Genomic DNA, 20510 nt, shown 5'->3' with positions numbered 1-20510 from the left:
ATCATTAGCTTAGTGAAAACAGAATTTACAATCTCCAATTGTCAAGATTGTCAAATAACAGTATATGATTCTTCTGAAATATTTATTGCTACTTATATCTTAGTTAATGAATCAGAGAAAATAATGACCGAAGAAAAGAATGGTTAACACCAAAAGATACTATGGTGAAAAGGAAATGAAAATTACTAATTTAAATGCCCTAAGAAGACATAGATGTTTTAGCTGGAATTATTATATGCAGTTTGTATTTGCTTCTAATAGATTGTAAATAAAATATTTAATATAGTACACTATTTTATTCCTAAGTAATTTTCAAATGTTTTTATTCAAAATACTTTTTAAGTAATTTTATTTTACTGAAAAAAAATATATTTGAAAATAGTATGAACATAAATTCCAATTGGAGTAACATTATATAAATATAATTGCATTGAAGAATTATTAATCTTGAATCAAATTTTTCCCATCCAAATAAATAATATTGCATTCATTACTCAGATAATTTTATTAATTTCCTTAAAAACATCATTTAGAATTTTTAGATAGGTAGTTTGCTTTCTTATCAAATTTATTCCTTGATAACTTTATTATTGTGAATTTAATGTTTATATTTAAAATTTCCATTATTTAATTATTGTAAAAATAGAAAATTAATTGATTTGATTTTTATTTGTTCTGTATATAATGAATGCATTAAATATCCTCATATACTGACTGGTTTTTTAAGTCATGCCTACTGTTTGCTAGTGTCACAATTTCACAAAATGTATAATTGTACCATAGCTTATAATATGTACTCCAATTATTTTATTTTTAATCTTAGTGTGTTCTCTAGAAATCTTATAAAGCAAATTGAAAACTAATTAAATAATTTTTTTGACATTCTATCTTGCTGATTATGAAATTGTTATTTACATTCCATCTTTAGAATACTTTTTTTCTCTTCAAGAAAGACATTCCCATATGTATATACCTTATTCAAATTTTACCTAGAAATTTTATTAGAATGACTACGAAATTTAGTACATATCTTTATAAAATCTCTTAATGTGATTATAATTTTCTTCTTTTAATTGTTGGTATGACAAATCAGTACAGTTTTCTATGTTGCATTATTCTTGCATTATTTCGTCATGGCCTCTTTGCTTATAGTACACTATTTTTATACAGATTTATGTTTGTGAGTTTATACATTTTTCAATCCAGTTTTGGTATCAACTTCTAGATGGACTCAAAATTAATGCCAGTTTTTTAAATTTATTTTTGTTATGAATAATTTTCATAAAAATTATTCTATATTTGTCATATAATATTCTTTTTTGGTGTGAAGAATAATATCTTTATTATAGGATAAACAAAATTGTTTATCATAAAATTCACCTTGAGGATACCATATGTAGCAAAGATGGGAAAGGGCACAGTGTGCAGGAAAAAGCCACAGGACTTTAATTATAATGAAGTCTGATGTTTTGGGGTTTTTTTTTTTTCCTACAGTTCACACATACAAAAAGAGGCTATTTTATTTTTGTCCCTTTTATATCCTATTTTATTTTTTAAGATAGGACACTAAAATTTTATTCTGAAATTATATCTGGCCACAACAAATAAAATTTAACAAATATTCACTAAACAATCTTACACCTGTCATCAGTTGTATAATATATACATTATCATAGAACTGGCCACTAGGATTAAAATCCACTAGAACATATTTCATGTTAAGTGGCAACAGCAGCATCTCACAGAAATTTTTACATAGATATATACTTAGTCCTCATTCAACCATTTTCACATATTTTCAGTACACACAGTTGCAGCATATTATAATCACATGTCTAAGTTGTTGCTCAATAAAAACCCAAGCCACTGCCTACACATAACTGTAGCAGTTGAGCTGAGTATAATTACAATTAATTTTATATATGTCCATAGCAGAGAGATGTACAAGCCCCTAAGAAACAAAGAGTTCACAAATACTTGTTTTTTAAATGCTACTGCAGCATTATGTTGGGCAATATTAAAACCTTTATCAACCAAATCGGATTTTTAAAAAGTCTTCTGCTTACCAGAGATATTCTTGATGAAAAAAAATTTTTAAAAATGAATGCTGTCTTTAAAATAATTCACACTTGTATTTTAAGATTCCAATATGGCCCAATGCTAAAGTATTTTCTAACAATCTGACAAAGTCAATTAATATGATTCCAAACCACCCATTAAGTTTCAAAATGGCTTAAGTACCTTGCACCCATATTGTAAAAATCCCTGGCCATCCTTACTAGAGGCAGGCACATATAAAAGGAATGCACTTTGGTTCATACCAAATGCCCTGGGATTAATCACATTATAAAATTAAATGGTTTGCGGTAAATTTTTACAAATAAAGTTTGATTTTTGTCTAGTGTTAGCAAAACAAAAAAAGAACCTTTAAAAAAATCAGTCTGATGTTAAGATACAAAAGGACATCTTTAACCCCTTAAATATAGGAATTCCCTGTGTAACTAGCCAATGGTTATCTTGTTCAACACCCGATGATGATTCATGCCTTATGGTTCCTATTAAGGACTGTAACTAGATAGTTAAGAAGATGTATCTTTGCAGAGGTGGGTGGCATCCTTACTGTCTGGAATAGATGATTGAATCTGTTTCATTTATAAAATATCAAGTTTTTATAACTAGTGCATTCCCGTTACTTTCTGGGTTTCATCATAAGTTTTTACTTATACCCTATTTTAGACAAAATTATGAAACCCAGAAAATAACAGGAATGCACTAGTTATAAAAACTTGATATTTTATAAATTAAACAGATCCAATCAACTACCCCTTGTCTCAAATTCCAAACAATGAGGCTTACTGAACTCTACTCTCGGAATGAACTTAAATAAATTTTTGCTTGATTCTAATGAAATACACATTTTCAATTGTTAATAATCCAGGTAGAAAAAGTACATAAAATGATTTATAAGTCATAACATTTTATACAAAAGGAATGTTTTTAACAAAACCCACACAATATCAAGAGAAAATGCATTGAATTTTAAAATTTCTGAAGCAGGCATTTCTTAAGACAATTACATAAAATACCAAAAAGTTTGGAACTGTCATAAAGTAAAAATTTATACAGATGAAGCTAAGGGATGAAAAACTATCAAATGTATTAAAACCATCTAAAGCCAAATAAGATATAACTAAACTACATAATTTAAAAATAGGTTTAAGTGCAGTTTCTCTGTACAATTTGACTACCAAACGTAAAAATTGACAATTAGTATGTAATTAATACAGATTTGCAAGCTTTTCAGCCATTATGTAAATATTAAAAAGTTAAATGAATTGCCAAATGAAAAATAAAAGCTTACATGCATACTATAAACACACAAATGTTCAAAGATGCACTATAAAATTGTATGAGAAAAAACATACCCACACCCAACAAAGACCGCCCCCCCCAGGCACCTGCATCCAGAAACACCCCACAAACAAGCACCCAGCTTCACAATTGGAGAAAATCTGCTTTATTTTTTGAAGCAAAACCAAGTGCCTATCTATAAAATGCCTCTCTACATGCAAGTGCCTGAAAAATCTCCATTGGGTATGAATATGTCTTTTCCCACACAACCTTGACCATTATGTAATTGCATTAGAACTTTGTGACGTTTATGTTAATAAGTTAACAGTCTTCGAACTGTTTGAGTTGTGTTTTGCTTTTTTAGTTTAAAAATTATCTTGCATAAATAGGATGTCCACCCTTCAAATTTGTTGAGAACTATATCATACAGTAGGGATGCATTTAAATGAACCATTTTATGGGGAAAATCATTTGAAAATTTAAAATTATGATACTTATTTTATGCACAACTTCAAAAACACAGAATTTAAAGATAATTCCAGTGAGGCACAAATGTGACCTTATCAAAACACTACCATTGAATATGTCTAGCAAATATGATACAAGGACAAACAGTAAAATAAACACTTTGGCAATCTTATACAAAAAAGGTCCTGCCAAAACATTCTTTCACAAAATAAACACAATACCACAAAACAAAACAACAAAAAGAAAAACTGAATTTTGACAACCCTACACCAATTGTGAGATTTCATTTTCAAGGTCTTCAAACTGTTGGACTCATTTTAGCTTAGATCTCTGGCATGTTGGATTCACATCAGGCAGGCTGTGCTCCTCAGAGTTCTCTTTAGGTTATCCTGACTGCAAAGGATAAGCTGATGTGCTGTCCAAGTCTGGAACTGATTTCTCCACCAGACTCGGGGAGTATAAGCTGTGCCAGGAGGCACTGCTGCTGAAGGTGAAGCTGGTCTCTCCTCAGTCCCCCTGACATTGCTGGTGGAGATACGTGATTTTAAAAATATTGTCCAGTGCTGGGGCTGCAGTGTTCTGGGTGCTCTGGCAGGAGTGAGAGGGTAGGAATCAGAGGACCGTCTCTCTGATGCCTCTCTTGTTGACCCGGCTGCCTCTGTGTATAGCTTATTGGGTTGTGTGGCACTGCTGGAATGGTGACCACTGATGTTGATGCTCATTGTCACTTTTTCCTGGAGTACACTAGGCACGATCACTATAGTCTTGGCAGTTAAATTGTTTTGTTCATAATGTTTTCCCCTAGTTTTTGGTAGAATCTGCTGATTAAAGCCATTAAATTTGGAACAAGCAGTAGTAGGGATATCTTTTCTATTAAGTCCTTCAAAGGTAGAATTCTTGCAAAACTTATCTGCATTCACATTTCCCACATTTCTGCTGTTTCTCACTAGGAGGACTTGCAAGAAGTAACCTATCTACAGGTAAACTTACAGGTCTAGTTTTGGTCCTTGGTATATAACTCTGCATGCTATTTGCTGCTCTGTCAGATTTCAAAATACTTAGCTTACTGGTTTTACAAATGCTGTTCATCTTTTGGGATGATGATCAAGTTCTTATCAATGAGACATGCAATACATTTTTCTAATGCATTTGGCTTGCATTCTGATTCCTCAAAGGATGTAGTTAATTCAAAATTTTTGCTTTCACTATCTGCAGTGTGGATATCTTCCTTTGAAGAAAAATATAGTGACTTCATGGAATGTTCTGAGTCTCTTTCTTCTGATGATAACAGAGGTTTTGAAGGACAGCTTTGATCAGCCTGAGGTGTAACAACACCTTCACTACGCATAACATCTTGAGGCTGTAGGGACCCATTGAAGAGCTTCTGTGAGTAAGTAATGAGGAACTCTACCAACTGTGCCTGACTTAAATATTTAGCAAGGGAGGAGATGGTGACAGGAGTAGTTGTGGGCCTTGGACTAATGAGATTGGGTCCAAATAGCACTCCCAACTTTTTGGAGTTCATCTTGTTTTCTTCTACATGATCTACTATCCACTTAAGATATACAATGAAGTAATGAAGACTGTTAAAATTTGATGTTGGCAATTGTCTTAGAAGGTCCTTGCATTTTAGAAGAATTTGGTTTATTTCTATACACATATCTGGATATTTTTTATCCTTGGGGTTATCCTTTTTGGTTTCTTGTTCTTCATTAACATGTTGGATCTCTTTTGCAAGGTCCATAAATTCCTTGTATAATTGGAATAAAATAAATTGTTCTGGGAGCTGCTGAAGGTATAATTTTAAGACCTCACAGATGTCATGTGAATTAAATTCTGAAATGTCTATCAAGTGCATTCCATTCTCAAAGCTTGACACAGTGTTTCAGTTTTTGTTTTGTTTCCACTAACACGATAAATTCCCTGTAAACACAAGGTTCTATTTTCAATCTCTGAGGCACGTATTTTGAGTATAAAAGGAATGCCATCTAGTTCCTTTTTTGCAACTTGTGCAAATTCTGCTCCAAATAGGTGTTTTTTTTTTCCCCAGAAGCTTCTGATGACCACAGAAAATGACTAAGTTTTCCAAACATGACAAACAAGGAGATACTCTTCACATTCAACACTTTGGAATACTACAGAGCCTTTGCAATATATGCATTTTGTAGGGAATCTCAATTTTCGGAACTTGTGAGTGACAGCTGCTTTTGGCATCAATGTTTTCTTAACTACTCCAAGGAAACTGGGTCCAGCTTCTGAAGGGGAAGGTGACTTTCTTTCATTTAAATCATCTGCAGAAGACATGGTTCCATTGGCTGGAGTTTGTGGAAGTTTTCTATGAAAGTCTCCTTGGCTTACAGATTCTGAATCCAAAAATCTAGACTCATTGCTCCCTCCAGTACACTCAGAGCCACTAAACATCCCAAATGTCTCTGATATTATGAAAGAAGAACCTGTTAGGCCTGTACTGTTGGAGCATCTGTCCTCTTCAATTTTATTACAACTGTCAGGAAGGTGCACAACATCCTCTAAAAAGTCGGCAGGACCATATCTAGATGTCTGGGAACTATTCCTTAATAGTTTATTTACATTAACATCAAATTTTTCTTCTTCAGTTGAATTTGTAGCCTTCACAAATTCACTGTACTCTTGGCCCGGATCATAAAATTTGGCATTATCAGAGAGAGACTGGGAACTCAATGCAAGGGAGGCAGCCTGCAGGTGTTGCATCTAAAAGACATTAACTGTTACAGCTTTAAGGGTGAGAGCACACTGGAAAACAAGTGTCCTGGGTTGTGTTAAAATTTCTCTTTGGGTATTTTCTAGGTCATTTCATCTTTCTTCGACTTTTGTCACATGAATTTTGTAGAGTTCATTTGCTGTTTCTAGTTTTTGAAGAGCTTTTTCTTCCTTTTTATTTTTTTTTTTTAGTTGCTTGTTGAGATTTTTTGCTAATCCACCACTTGAGCACTGATGCTTCTCCTCTACAGGAAACATGGAAGATTTTGCTTTTTCATATTCATCTTGACATTGCATGCATGATAATTTGACAATTTTTTTTTTTTTTTTGACGGTACTGGGGGGATCGAACCGAGGGCCTTGAACTTGCAAGGCAAGAACTCTACCAACTGAGCTATCTCCTCATCCCCATTTCTTTTTTTTTTTTTTAATTTTGCCTTTCTGAGAGCAGTTTCTGTTTCGAGTATTTTATTTTGTTCCTGTTTCCAGGAACAAAATATTTCTCTCCTTTCTCTCCTTTGTTTCTCCATTTCATTTTTCCTCCCCAGTAGAGGCTGTACAAATTCGTTGGCTTGGAGAGCTGCAAATGTTTGTTGTAAAAGGCGACTATTTTTAATGTCATTGAGGACAGCACTGGTAAATAGAGACTGTAGTGGCATAAACTCCTGTAGTCCAGTGTTAGCTCTAGCTGCCTCTGTCAACTTTACAGTATTTCTGGTGGACCCTAATTCCAAGTTAAGCTTTTTTTCAATCCTTGACACTCTGTTCTTTGTATATTTTGACCATGTTTTAACATATGAAAAGGCCAATTCAATAGAGTCAGTGTTTCTTAACAGCATACTAATTCTATAGGAGAAAAATTTCCGTTTTCATTGTATGACTTGACTGAATCCACAGAAAGGTTTTCAAAGACTTATTTTCCCAAGAAACAGGCAGTGGTAACAATGAGTCATTGCCTGTCTCTCCCATAAGGAAGTTTGAAAGGATATTCCCAAAGGTAAATGCCAAAGTTTCAATGGAAGAAAACACTTCTCGGAATAGATCGTTTTTGATTTCTTCATTAACTTCACAGCTTTCACTTTTTTTTTTCCCCTCCAGATTTGGCTTCGCACTATTTTTTTTTTCTTATTATTCTAAACAAATGTAGTACAACTTGTTTCTCTGGTTGTACATGAAGTAGAGGCGTACCATTTGTGTAATCATACATTTACATAGGGTAATGTTTGATTCATTCTGTTATTTTTCCATCCCCCCACCTCTCCTAACCCTCTTTTTCCTCTATATAGTCCATCCTTCCTGCATTCTTCCCTCCCTCCCATCCACCATTAGGTATCATCACCTGCTTATCAGCGAGATCATTCGTCCTTTGGTTTTTTGGGATTGGTTTATCTCACTTAGCACGATATTCTCCAACTTCATCCATTTGCCTACAAATGCCATAGTTTTAAAAGTTGGTTCTTTGAAAAAATAAACAAAATTGATAAACCCTTAGCCACACTAACAAAGAGGAGAGAGAAAACTCAAATTACTAAAATTTGGGATAAACAAGGAAATATCATGACAGACACGATTGAAATACAAAACATAAATATAAGCTATTTTGAAAATTTATACTCCAACAAAATAGAAAATCTTGAAGATATCAACAGGTTTCTAGAGACATATGATTCACCCAAACTGAATCAGGAGGACATACACAATTTAAGTAGATCAATTTCAAGTAATGAAATAGAAGATGTTATCAAAAGTCTACCAACAAAGAAAAGTCTGGGACCAGATGGATTCTCAGCTGAGTTCTACAAAACCTCTAAAGAAGAGCTCATTCCAATACTCCTTAAAGTAGTCCATGAAATAGAAGAGGAGGGAACCCTTCCAAACTCATTCTATGAACCTAATATCACCCTGATACCTAAACTGTTGAGAGTAGGGTGGTATCTGTGCCGCTAACTGTCTCAAGGACAGACAGGACTGCTGGGTCCCTATGCTTACCAAGGTTGTTAAGAGATATTTGTCCGAGGAATGTGCGGTTGCCTGGAGACCTTATCCGTCAAGGACGGGAGCGGGGCTTAGCCCCAACTCATCTCCTGCATAGTTCACCCCTTCCCTCCTCCCTTCTTCCACTAGGACCGTTCAGTTCTGGCAGGACCCAATGAGAATCAAATAGATTGGCCTGACCCAACCAGAGGAGGACTAATGTTTAGCTGTTCAAATGTTAACCAATTAAAAGAACACTGTAAAACTGCTTGCCTTTCATTATAAAAACCCTGCTAAGGAGGGCTCGGGGACTCTCTTAGCGTCACCGGTTAAGGACGCAGAGGATCAGGCTTGAGCTTGCTAATAAATGACTCTTTGCTGCTTGCATTGATGGTGGTCTCTGGTGGTCTTTGCGGGGTCTGGAGCCTTTGGGCACAACAAAACCATATAGAGACACATGGAGGAAAGAAAATTTCAGACCAATATCCTTAACACAGCTTTCACTTTTGCAGTAAGCATTTCTGCAGCATTTTGAAGATCAACAGAATTGAGGTTCTGATGCTTATTCATTATGGACTTTAAAACACAGAGAAAACTCATCCATATATGAATGCCTTTTATTTTAAAACAGTCAGAAAGAATAGCTTCTTTCAAATACAATAACACATGGGAGAACTTCCTGATGTCCTTCACCAACTCCTGGATGTAGTCGATCAAAAATGGAGTTAGAACTTATGGACTTGAGCCCCATTTCAGAAGCTGTAACATCAGAAAGTTGGCCTGATGCCCACACGCTTTTTTTCTTCCCCTTTTTCTGTTTGTGAGCAATCATCCTTTCATGTAACAGGAAAACTGAAATGCTCAGCCTTTTTTACTAGTCAGACTGAAATTCCAGGAAAGGTCACCAAACTTCTAAAAAAGATCCAGTGGGAAAGATGGACTTGAAGACCCGGGTAAGGAAACCAAGGAGTAAAAGTAAAGAGCCCCTGAATTCCGCAGGGAGGCCATGAACGCGGAAGGCTACAAAAGGGAAAGAGGCTGCAGGACGTTGGGTGGGGAGACCTAGATGAGGAGGAAAGTCCGCCGTAAGTCTCCCCCGAGGCGTCTCCCCACTCCGGCTGCCCACGGAGGTTTGCAACGTCCCTACAGCGCCAGGTCGTGACGCCCTGCTCCTGGGCGCCTGTGGCCAGGGTCCGAACCTCCCCGAGGACCCCGCCCCGTCCGCAGCCGCCTCCGCTCCAGGCCACCGCGTGGCCTCCCCGACCCGGGACAGCAACTGGCCAGCTGCCGGCGAGCCAGTCCTGAAACCCGTCTATGGCCAGAGCGAGCACCGCGGTTCCACGCTCACCGCGACCTGCGAGCCCCGCGTTCTGGATACCGAGGCCCGCCCAACGCTCTCGGCCGCCGCAGCCTCGGGAGAGGCTGGAGCTCGCCACCCCCATCCTGTCATGTAATATTCATAAAAATAATATTATAATATTGGTAATACAGTTTTCTGCTGTTACTTTAATCTTAAACTATTATTGTGTAATTATACACATATTTTCATTTAACCTTTGCGCGTGCACGCGCGCGCACACGCACCCCTTTGTGTTAAATAGTTAACAAATGAAAATAACTGCAAAGAGATATAACTTGGCCAATATTAGGAGCACGTTTTCAATTCATGTGTATCGCATTCTTGAACACAGCAATATTGTTTCACATCATTAACATCTTTTATGTGGATTTTAGCTCTGTTTGATCTTTTATTAGTTATTTTTCAGGAAACTACTTTTAGGTTCACCATGATCTTATCCTGTTTTAACTTTACAATGCTCTAACCCCTTTTATTTCATATCACACTACATTTCTCTTCAAAACCAGGAAATAACCTGTAGTTTTTCTCTAATTTGGGCAATGTTATTTTCAGAAACATACTGTTCACTTAATTTTGTAGAAAGCAGAATTTTCTGGTTCTTTGTGATTCAATCAATATTTCAGTTTGAATATTGAACTTGTTTTTGTGCAGTGATTTCTGACAGACAATAAATGTACAAGTCCCAAAGTTTTACAATTAAATACTTTCTGTATAGGTTCCTTTCTAATACATAAAGTTCAGTATTTCCTGAAAGTCATCTCTTTCAATTAATACTTCACTACAGGCATTAATTTATTTCAGAGTAGCTGGTTTCCTAGAATCTATCTGATTTAAAGGGTAGATTTTCTAACTAAGCAGAAGATTCCTACTTAAGAAATGCAATACTTGCCAACATATACCCTTTCCAATGCTTTTCCCATCTGTACCAAGTTCACATTTGTTTTTTCCCATAAGTTACCAAGGTTAGCAAATGAAATGTCTATTATCTTTCTGTTTCTCTGTTTTCTGGGACTTGCAGTTCACAATTTAATGTAGTAAGACAATATTAGAAGGATAGTATTTAAAATGTGCTTACACATCTATAGACAACTAATATTTAATGAAGTTGCTAAGAATACATATGGGGGAAATCTTTTCATTAGATGATGGAGGTGAGACTTGAATATCTACATGCAGAAGAATGAAACCAAACCTCTATTTCTTAAAAAAATTATAAAAATAAATAAAGTTATAAAAAATGAATTAAAAGTGGGTTAAAGACTTAAATTCTGAAACTAGTAGGAAAAAAACAGGGGAAATTCTTCATGACTTTGGAATAGTCAAGCATTTTTTTTAATAAGACCTCAAAAGCCCAAGAAACAGAAGCAAAAATAAACAAATGAGACTACATTTAATTTTAAAAATTAAAAACAATTTATGCAAAACATATACAAATAACCAATAGGTATATCAGGGAAATGCAAATCAAAACTGGAATGAGATATTACCTGAGTCTAATAAGAATGTTTATCAAAAAAGAAGACTATTATAAAAAAAAAGTATTAGTAAGTATGTGGAAAAAAAGAGAAACCTTCCATACTGTTGGTTGAAATGTAAATTAGTGCAACTACAATGGAAAACAGTTTACAGTTGTCTCAAAAAATTAAAAATAGAATTACCAGAGGATCCAGCAATCCCACTACTGGGTGTATAAGCAAAGGAAAAAATCAGTATGTTTAATATGTCCATCTTCCTGAGTTTTCTGCAGTTCTAGTCACAGTCACTAAGATATCTTCCTTAATTTTCTGCAGTTATAGTCACAATCACTAAGATATAGAAATAACCTCAGAATCAATTAAATGGGTTAAGAAAATGTGGTACATATATACAATGCAATACACTTCAGCCATAAAAATGAATAAAATCCTGCCACTTTGTGATACAACATATGAAACTGGAGATCATTATCTTAAGAGAAATAAGCCAGGCACAGAAAGACAAGTACCCCATTATATTATTCAAATGTAGGACCTAAAAAACTTGATTTTATAGATATCAAGTAGATTGGTGGTTACCAAAGACTGGGAAGAGAAGAGAGAGGTGGAACAGGAAAGGTAGATGAATGGAAACTAAGTTACTGTTAAGAGGAGGAAAGAATTCTTGTTTCTGTTGCATAATAAGGTGACTATAGATAATGATAATATATTGATAGTTTTAGAAAGCTAGAAGTACTTTGAAAGTTTTTACGTAGAGAAAAGATAAATGCTTGTAGGGATATAATCTCAGTACAGAACCTATAATCTTGCAAAACCTGTAATCTCAGTGACTTGGAAAGTTGGGGCAGGAGGATCTGAAGTTTGAGGTCAGCTTGTGCAACTTAGTAAGACCTTGTCTCAAAATTAAAAAAAATTAAAACAGGCTGGGAATATAGTTCAGTAATACGGTAACCCTGGAATCAATCCCCAGTAATAAATAAATAAATAAATATTATTCTAAAAATATCCGTAAGGACTGTATTCCATGTACATCAGCATCAGGTGATATTTTAAAATAACTATTTTTTTCTAGTTAGCTCAGCACACGTATATGTGAATTAGGTGAAGAAACACCATGTAAACAGCATTATCTATCTGTATCTGTCTTTTCTGCCTTTTACTAGTTGAGTTCTCCAGTCACTGGGATTGTCAGTGACTATTATGCATGAATTTTGATCCATGACCTTTTCTCTCATTTAACTTCTTTCTTTCCAATTCAGAATGCATGTTTAAATGAATTTAATGAAAAAGTGGGGAAAAAGCATACCAGACAAGTTTTCTCTGTTTTCAAGTATAATTTTTAATTTGAAATTATGATGTTATAGATACTTTGGGACACATCTGTACCAAAAACCTTTCATTTCTTTACAATGAGATTTTATAGAATCTTGTTTATTTTGTATAATTTTCTAGGTATTCAAATAATCAACAATAGTAATAATTTTCATCCATTTTAGCTAGAGATATTTCTTATTTTCTTAGTAAAAGAACTAGGAAATGTATTTTTTCATAATCCAGATTTTAATAGAAAAGCCTATTTTATTTTTGAGTATCTTATGAGCTGCTGATTTAAGATAACATGTTAACAATGCATTCTTCTATTTATAGTCTACTCTGAGCTTTCATCAGAAATACGTATTCAATTTTATCACATCTTTCAGCATATTTATGTATTTTATATTTATGTAGTGAGTTTTTATTAACAGATATCTATTAATAATACACTTTGCATTGATGGCCAATAGTCTGTCTTCAGTGTACTTTTCTTTTTAATATGTCATTAAGGAGGATTGCCTAAACTATAGCCTATAACATAGTTTTCAATTGTTAAAATAATCACCTTTGATAAGTATAATTATAATGTTTCAAAAATATTTTTATTCCCCAAAGAAAACATTAGCCAATTAGTTTCAATGTCATGCTGAAGGATCCAGTTTCTAAGTGGGCATAATAAGAATAAATGTGTAATTGTACAAAATAAAGTAAAAGAAAAGAAAATACAGAATGTGTGCCCCCCCCAAAAAGGATCAGTTTTATTGTTTTCTTGAACTGTGCAGTGCATCATGAAAAAGATTGTTTATTTCCCAACATTGATAAATAGGATGCAGATATCAGATAATGCTCTTCTTAAAATATCATATTCGAGCATAAGATATGGTGGAAATACCATATAGTTATGTGTGATTTGTGGAGAATAAAATGTAGATATACTACAAAAACACTGTGTTAATCCTTCCAGTTGATTTAAACTAGAAAGTAGAAATTTCTGCTTCTGGTTTAAAAGGAACAGGTTTTAATTTCCCACTGTTATAATCGAGGAAAAACAAGAAAGAAAAATAACCTTAAGAAGATAATATACATTAATATAAATTAAACAAAAATTGTCAGATATTAGTTATCAAGCATAAAAGAATATGGTCTCTGCAAGAAGGAAAGCAAAGGCCTGCAATTGTCACAGCTCACTGTGACAATTCACAGTACAACCAAAACAGAATTTTCAGAATTATTAGGATGAGGGAGAAAAGACTAGATTCAGGAAAGTACAGATGGATAAAATCTGTATGACAGATTTCTACAGCAATGTCAAGATTTTAGTACAGTGCATGTCTACAAAAACGAAACAAAACATATACTTAAAACAAAATATATACTGAAATGTATATTTGAATCAAAATTGCTCAAGGTCAGGGAAAAACTAAAGGACAGCCATAGGCCAAAAATGTGCTAGAGTTCCTGGAGAGCAGATATGTGTTTCTTTTCCTACCACCTAGAATGCAAATACATCATAATATGCAAGACATACTGTGGAGCACAATCGGTGTTCTATATCTGCAGGTTCTACATCCATAAATTCGACACCAGAGACAAAACTATTTTTAAAAATTGCTTCTATACTGAACTTGCACAGACATTTTCTGTCATTACTCCCTAAACAACAGTGTAATAACTATTAACGTAGTGTTTACCTTGTACCAGGAATTATAAGCAATCTAGAGACGATTTGAAGTATATTGGAGAGTATATGTAGGTTATATACAAATAGTATACAATTTTACATAAGACTTGAACATTCACAGATTTTGCTATCTGTGGAACACACTAGAACAAATCCCCTATAGACATTGAAAGACTATTATATCATTTTGTAACTCTCTGATCTTACTTCCTCTTTTTATAGTAAGTCAAAATGAATTGTTCACTCATGGAGGTAGAATGCTCCCTTACAGCTCTCACTGCTCCAACAGAAATGATAGCGTCAAAAGCACCACCAAACCTGACTGGAGAAATATCCTAGGTTTACATGAAAAGTTTACTTTTTTCTATTGCTGCTACTATGACAGAGAGTTGAGCAATTACATAAATATTTCAGAGTGAAAAGCAGCAAATATGCCATTGGGACAGTAACATCATGGGAATTACATTCCTGTGGAATATATGAAAACAAGAAGGGAACATCAAGTCCCACCTTGAAGATGGGGCTACCTTCACTGAGATGTCTATAAAGATTGATGATGTTGGATTGAAGGATTAGATCTGCTGAGACTATCAAATTGCCTGAACTGGCTGTCCGACAGAGCAATGTCAAAAAAGTCAAATTTCTTACCTGCTGACCCTATCACCCAGAGAGAATGTTTCAAGAAGTCCATACAAAAGAAAAAAGCCATTCTCACCTCACATGAAAAGTACCAGGCCACCTTATCAACTATTATTTGACCAAAAATATTATCAAGTCTAGCTAATATTGAAATGGAAAAGAATTAGAATCCACCTCTCAACCAGAAGAAAAGCAAGAATTTGCTATTTTTTCTAGTCAGTCCACTGGTGGGGGGGGATCAATATAATTTTATATTGCATCCACTTAAAAAATGCTATTATCCTTTCTTTAGGGTCTCCAAAGTCATATCTCACTATGGAATCAAATGCAAGACCAAGATTCAACAACATTGAACAGACTCAGGATTTCTCACTGTTCTCAATCTCAACTTGAAGACCTGTGAACTACAAACCAGTTTCTCTTCCCATTCACTCAGTGTACAAAGATGTCACAAAGATAGAGTGAACACAATGAATACTCCTATTCAATAATGGAAGCAATAGGAAGAAAACAGAAGTAAATAGCCTATCATAATTCTGAAATCTTATAAGGAACCTATCGCCAGTTTCATGATTAGGGCTCAGGGCTGCTTTCCCAAGAATGACTCCTTATATCTCCTACCTCTGTCCTGTGAAATCTGAGTTCCTCTCTTTGAATGTAGCTCTTACATAACCAATGATTCAAGTTTACAGATGCACAGTTTCAGCTTATATCCTACCCATTCAGTAAGGGCTCTTCCCATCCCCACCCCCCCCACATGCTGTCTCTTTGCTTCTACCAAGCAAAATCTCTTACAAGAATGGGCATCCTGTGAATCTTATGTGGGTTCGGTCCATTAAACAAATATCTAATTACAAAGTCTCTGAAGTTGGCACTTTTTCAGTTGGGCTGAGAATCATTAGGTTGTGAGGCAACATGCTTAAAGTTCTTAGAAAACTTTTCATCTAGCTGGGAATATCTATGAAACACATCCTTAAATCTTTCCAAAGTTTTTCTTGGTCTTCAAGCCTCAAAATTGAGATGATTTTTCCCTAAAGCTATTTCTCATTTTAAGAGTATTTTTCTGTCAAAACAGGCTATGAATAAGAAATAATTTTATATTCAAATACTTCAATCCTTCACTCCATTATTTTTCTTTTAAATTGTGCTTGAAAACTAGGCAATCTCCTTCATAGCTCATTTCTCTATTCATGTCTCATTATTCCTGGCTAAAAGAAAACAGTACTTTCAAAATTTTGATTGAAAATTTCCTTATGAAAATACATTAGATACATATTATATTTCTACATCACCTCAAGTGATAGTGCTGACCCTACAAAATAAGAACTATTGACTAATATGTCTTTCTGTGGCCTTTTATTATGTCAGTCTCAGGAGAGTTGAAATTTCTTATATGGAGACTCAAGGTTCCCAGAGAAAGTATTCTTATGGATTGACTTGGAAGCTGCATAGCTTCTTTGGAATTAACAAGAAAAGTACCCAAATTACAACTTTTATCATTTAATTTCTAATTAAATTAATTCTTATATATTCAATTGAAAATATTTAGAGTTCACCTAATAAATGGGAAAAGAGGAACCAATATGTCTATGGCTGTTTTAGTCAGCTTTTTCATTCCTGTGAACAAAAGACCTGACAAGAACAATTTTAGCACAGGAAAAGTTTATTTGGGGACTCACAATTTCAATCCATAAATGATTAGTTCCATTGCTTAGGGCCCAAGGTATGGCAGAATATCATGTTAGAAGAGTATGGAGGAAAGTGGCTCAGGATGTGGCCACTAGGAAGCAGAGAGAGACTAAGATTAGTATACAAAATATATACCCCAAAGGCATATCTCCAATGACCCACCTCCTTCAGTCACACCCGATAGGCCTATAGTTACCACCCAGTTAGAGGATTCATGCACTGAAATAGGTTAAAACTCTCATGACCCAATCATTTCACCTCTAAACTCTTTTTCGTTGTCTCACACATGAGCTTTTGGGGGACGCCTCATATGTAAACCATAACACTGGCTAAGAGAAGATCCTTTACCATCTATCCAGGGACAAATGAGAACCACAGGACCCAACACCTTAGAAGCTCTGGCCCACTTCAGTATTGATCATGCAATATTGCTTAAAGTTGAATAATTCTGAACTTCAGCATTAATAAAATCACCTGGCTAACCCAGGCAAGACATATCATTTAATAAGTTCTTCTCAGTAATAAAGGTGTAATTTTTTTACCCATTTTTTATTTATTCAATTGCTCAAGACCCAAGATTGTTGTGGGAATGTGGAAGAGGAACTGGAATATATCTTTTTATCTAAAGGAACTTTAAAATTACAAACGAAATGAATTATGTGGGAGATAAGTAAGCACTTACATTCTTCATGAATTTAATTTTGTTAGGAAGAACTCTACCCAGCCTTAAAAATTAAGTCTGCACTGTTTTGATGAGCACACGTCCAAGAATTTTACTCTTATAGGAAAGTGCATTTCTGGGTTACCATTTTCTTTTATTTCCTTTATTCATACAAATGTTATTTTTAAATTAAACTAATTTTTCACTGATAATAAAACGTGTATTTATGTCCAGGTGCTATTCTAAGGGTTGCATAACATAATCCCATGCAGTCTTTACATATGATTTAGCACATAGTGTACCTAATGAAAATAATGAAAATAAGGAACAAAACTGTACATAACAAATAGTTTGTATCATGCAAAGATATATGAATTGCAATGACAAAACTTTCAGGGAAAGCAATATGCAAACAAAATGGCAATTCAATTTGCACTTATTAATATATTTAAGGAGTTAAAAGTAAATATAATTTTTGCTTAAATTTCATCCCTAGAGATATTAAATAAGAATGAAAAGAGTAGGATCATCTTCTTACTTTTCTTCCAGATCTAATCCAGTTCCAGTGAAAATGTTATTTAGCTGTGCAGTAAGGTAGGATTTTCTAAGGTTTATTTCAATTTAGAAGAGTTTACAAGTTAATGTAAGATAAACAAGATACTATGAGTCATGGCAAAATGTATAAAGCTTTGAGTAGCTAATAGTATTCTAGCAGATATTGGGTGTGTAATAGTCAAAGTATACTGCAGCTTGTTGAACAAGATAATTTAATCACAAACACACACAAATGGAAAATATAAAATTAATACTGTTCACAGTCTAACCTTTTTTATGCCAGCTTTAAGCCTGAGGCACCTTATTAAATATTTATTTTCTTCTGATAATGAGCCTAACCTTGGTAAGGATGAAATTAGTGTGTTAATGTGCTTTTCCATTGTCTGATTTTATCTTTTCTCCTTGTTAAGTAATTTGGTAATGTTGAAGTCTTTACAACAAAGAGTTTGCCTTACTGTTAGATGTATTTTATATTTCTAGAGCTAATGTTGTGACAGTAAATCTTTTGCTACAAGCACATCTGGGATGGATAAAAAGTTGAAAGAGCTTATTGTGAACCATGATTTGATTTACATAATATTTTAAATTAAAATGTTCAATGATATTGAGAAAAAAGTAGATTTTCATACAAGCAGGAGATAAGAACATTGTATTATGATAAAATATGATAGTTTGCAATTGCTTTTAATCAACCCAGAATTATATATAAATATGTGTATGTATAACATTCTTCCTGAAGTTATATACCCAAAACACCACCATATATAAATATTTATATGCATATATACATATGCACTCATATGTGGGGGGGGGGTGTATGTGTGTGGAAACTTAGGATCTGATCAGACCTAGAGAGAAGTCTTGGGGAAAGATCATTTATCTGGGATATGACTTCAGTATAATTCAGTAAGTAAGAAAAATGAGATATGGGAAGGAGAAAAGTCAACAAATGTGCATTGATCTGCACTCTGTGGTTAGCTACTGAGCAAAACCACATGGAACATTCTTCAGAATTGTGTAGAAAGAACATGGAAGCTGGGCAATTTTTTTAATCCAATTCTGTGCAGTAAAGTCAACCCAGGAGATATTACTTACTGCTATATTGACTGTAATCTTTTCCCTTTGCAGTTGAATGTAGCTGAACAAATTTTTGGTGTAGCAAGTGGAAAATTGATAACGCTGGAAAATATCTTCAAGAGCATATGGGCAAGTTATGGACCAGGATATCAAGACAGTTGGCTACTCTAAACTCAAGTCTGTTTATATTCTGCACTGAATCCATTTTCTTAGAGACACTTCTGGGCAAATACCATATTCTTTACAAAATTCTTAAATCGAAGGGTCAGAGGAACAAGCTGTTTACTTTCTCATCATTTTGTCTCTATACTCTTCATTTTATATTTCTTTTCCCCTCAACTAGAACTTCCATTTGTCTGCATTTCCCGTTCAGTGGGACGACACTAACCTCCAATAACACTGAATTAGATTCTTTTACTTTACAAAGCATAGCTTTACAATTGCCTGTTTATTGCTATTTCCAAGCCTGGAATTACCAAATGTCAAAAAGATTTCCTCAAGTTCCAGATATTTTTCTCCTTATGCCAACTATACGGCAGTAACTCTAGTGTTTCCTTATAATCAGGGGTTATTACCCAGAAACACAGAAACCCCTTCCTTTTTCTCTAGTCTCAAAGCACAAGTAACTCACAATGATCAGATGACAGATATGGATTTTAAATTCACTGAAGCCCATATTGTGTTCTTCCTCTCTGTGGGGCCTCTTATTCTAATGGGGTTTAAGTTCTGAAGACAGGAAGAACAAATTCCCCAAGTGCATCAATGCATGGTTAGTTAGAGTTCAATTTTTCTTTCCACAGTTCTGGAACTTGTGAATTGACCACATCATTTAAAAGCCATCATCTCAACAATATACTATGTTTTAGAAGACAGTGCCTTATTCACATAACTTGTTATCCACTAGTTATAGACTTCATTAGGCCTTACAAAGCTTATTTCAACACATCATGTGACTGACAGTTATTGGATCATGTGTAATATCATGGTATTGATATGTCCTATGATTATGCATCTGTCATAACTCATTCATACCATTCTAGGTTCATTGATACAAGGGGATCTCATACAGAATGACATATTACCACATCAGGTATTTTATAAGTGAATATAGAGTGTTACTGAGCATGAAAACCAAACTATAGTCAAATTCAATATCAATTTCAAAACAATTATCTGGCTTCTTCTTGATGAACATGAAAGTGTATTATTGGCCTCTGAAATAATGGAAACCTAAGCTGTTTTGGTTTCTATACTGACACTTTAGATATCCATTGTTGTAACCATGGTGAAAGAAAATCCATGTTTTGTTGCTGATGAGCAACTTCCATCCTTGTTATCAGGACTATTATGGTCAAAACCTATTGAACAAGCTAAAGGTAGATAAAATTGAGAGACTAGGTAACACCAGAGAGACTGAGTGACCTATTTCAACAGAAGGGTTGCACTGGCCTGTCAGGTCTTGCAGTTCCTTGGTGGGATAAGATGTTCTTCCTGTAAAAGAGATTAAAATTTACCATTTTGGCTATG

General features: G+C 34.4%; 1 pseudogene; it reads right to left on the bottom strand.

Moving 5' to 3' along the window:
- Nucleotides 1–4083: 4083 nt before the first annotated feature.
- Nucleotides 4084–9364, bottom strand: LOC124985884 (rho GTPase-activating protein 29-like; annotated as a pseudogene).
- Nucleotides 9365–20510: the final 11146 nt, after the last annotated feature.

Source organism: Sciurus carolinensis, chromosome 5 (genome assembly GCF_902686445.1).
Source record: "Sciurus carolinensis chromosome 5, mSciCar1.2, whole genome shotgun sequence".
Lineage (NCBI taxonomy): Eukaryota > Metazoa > Chordata > Mammalia > Rodentia > Sciuridae > Sciurus > Sciurus carolinensis.
The sequence above is the reverse complement of the archived record's forward strand: the minus strand, read 5'-3'. Positions and strand labels throughout refer to the sequence as shown.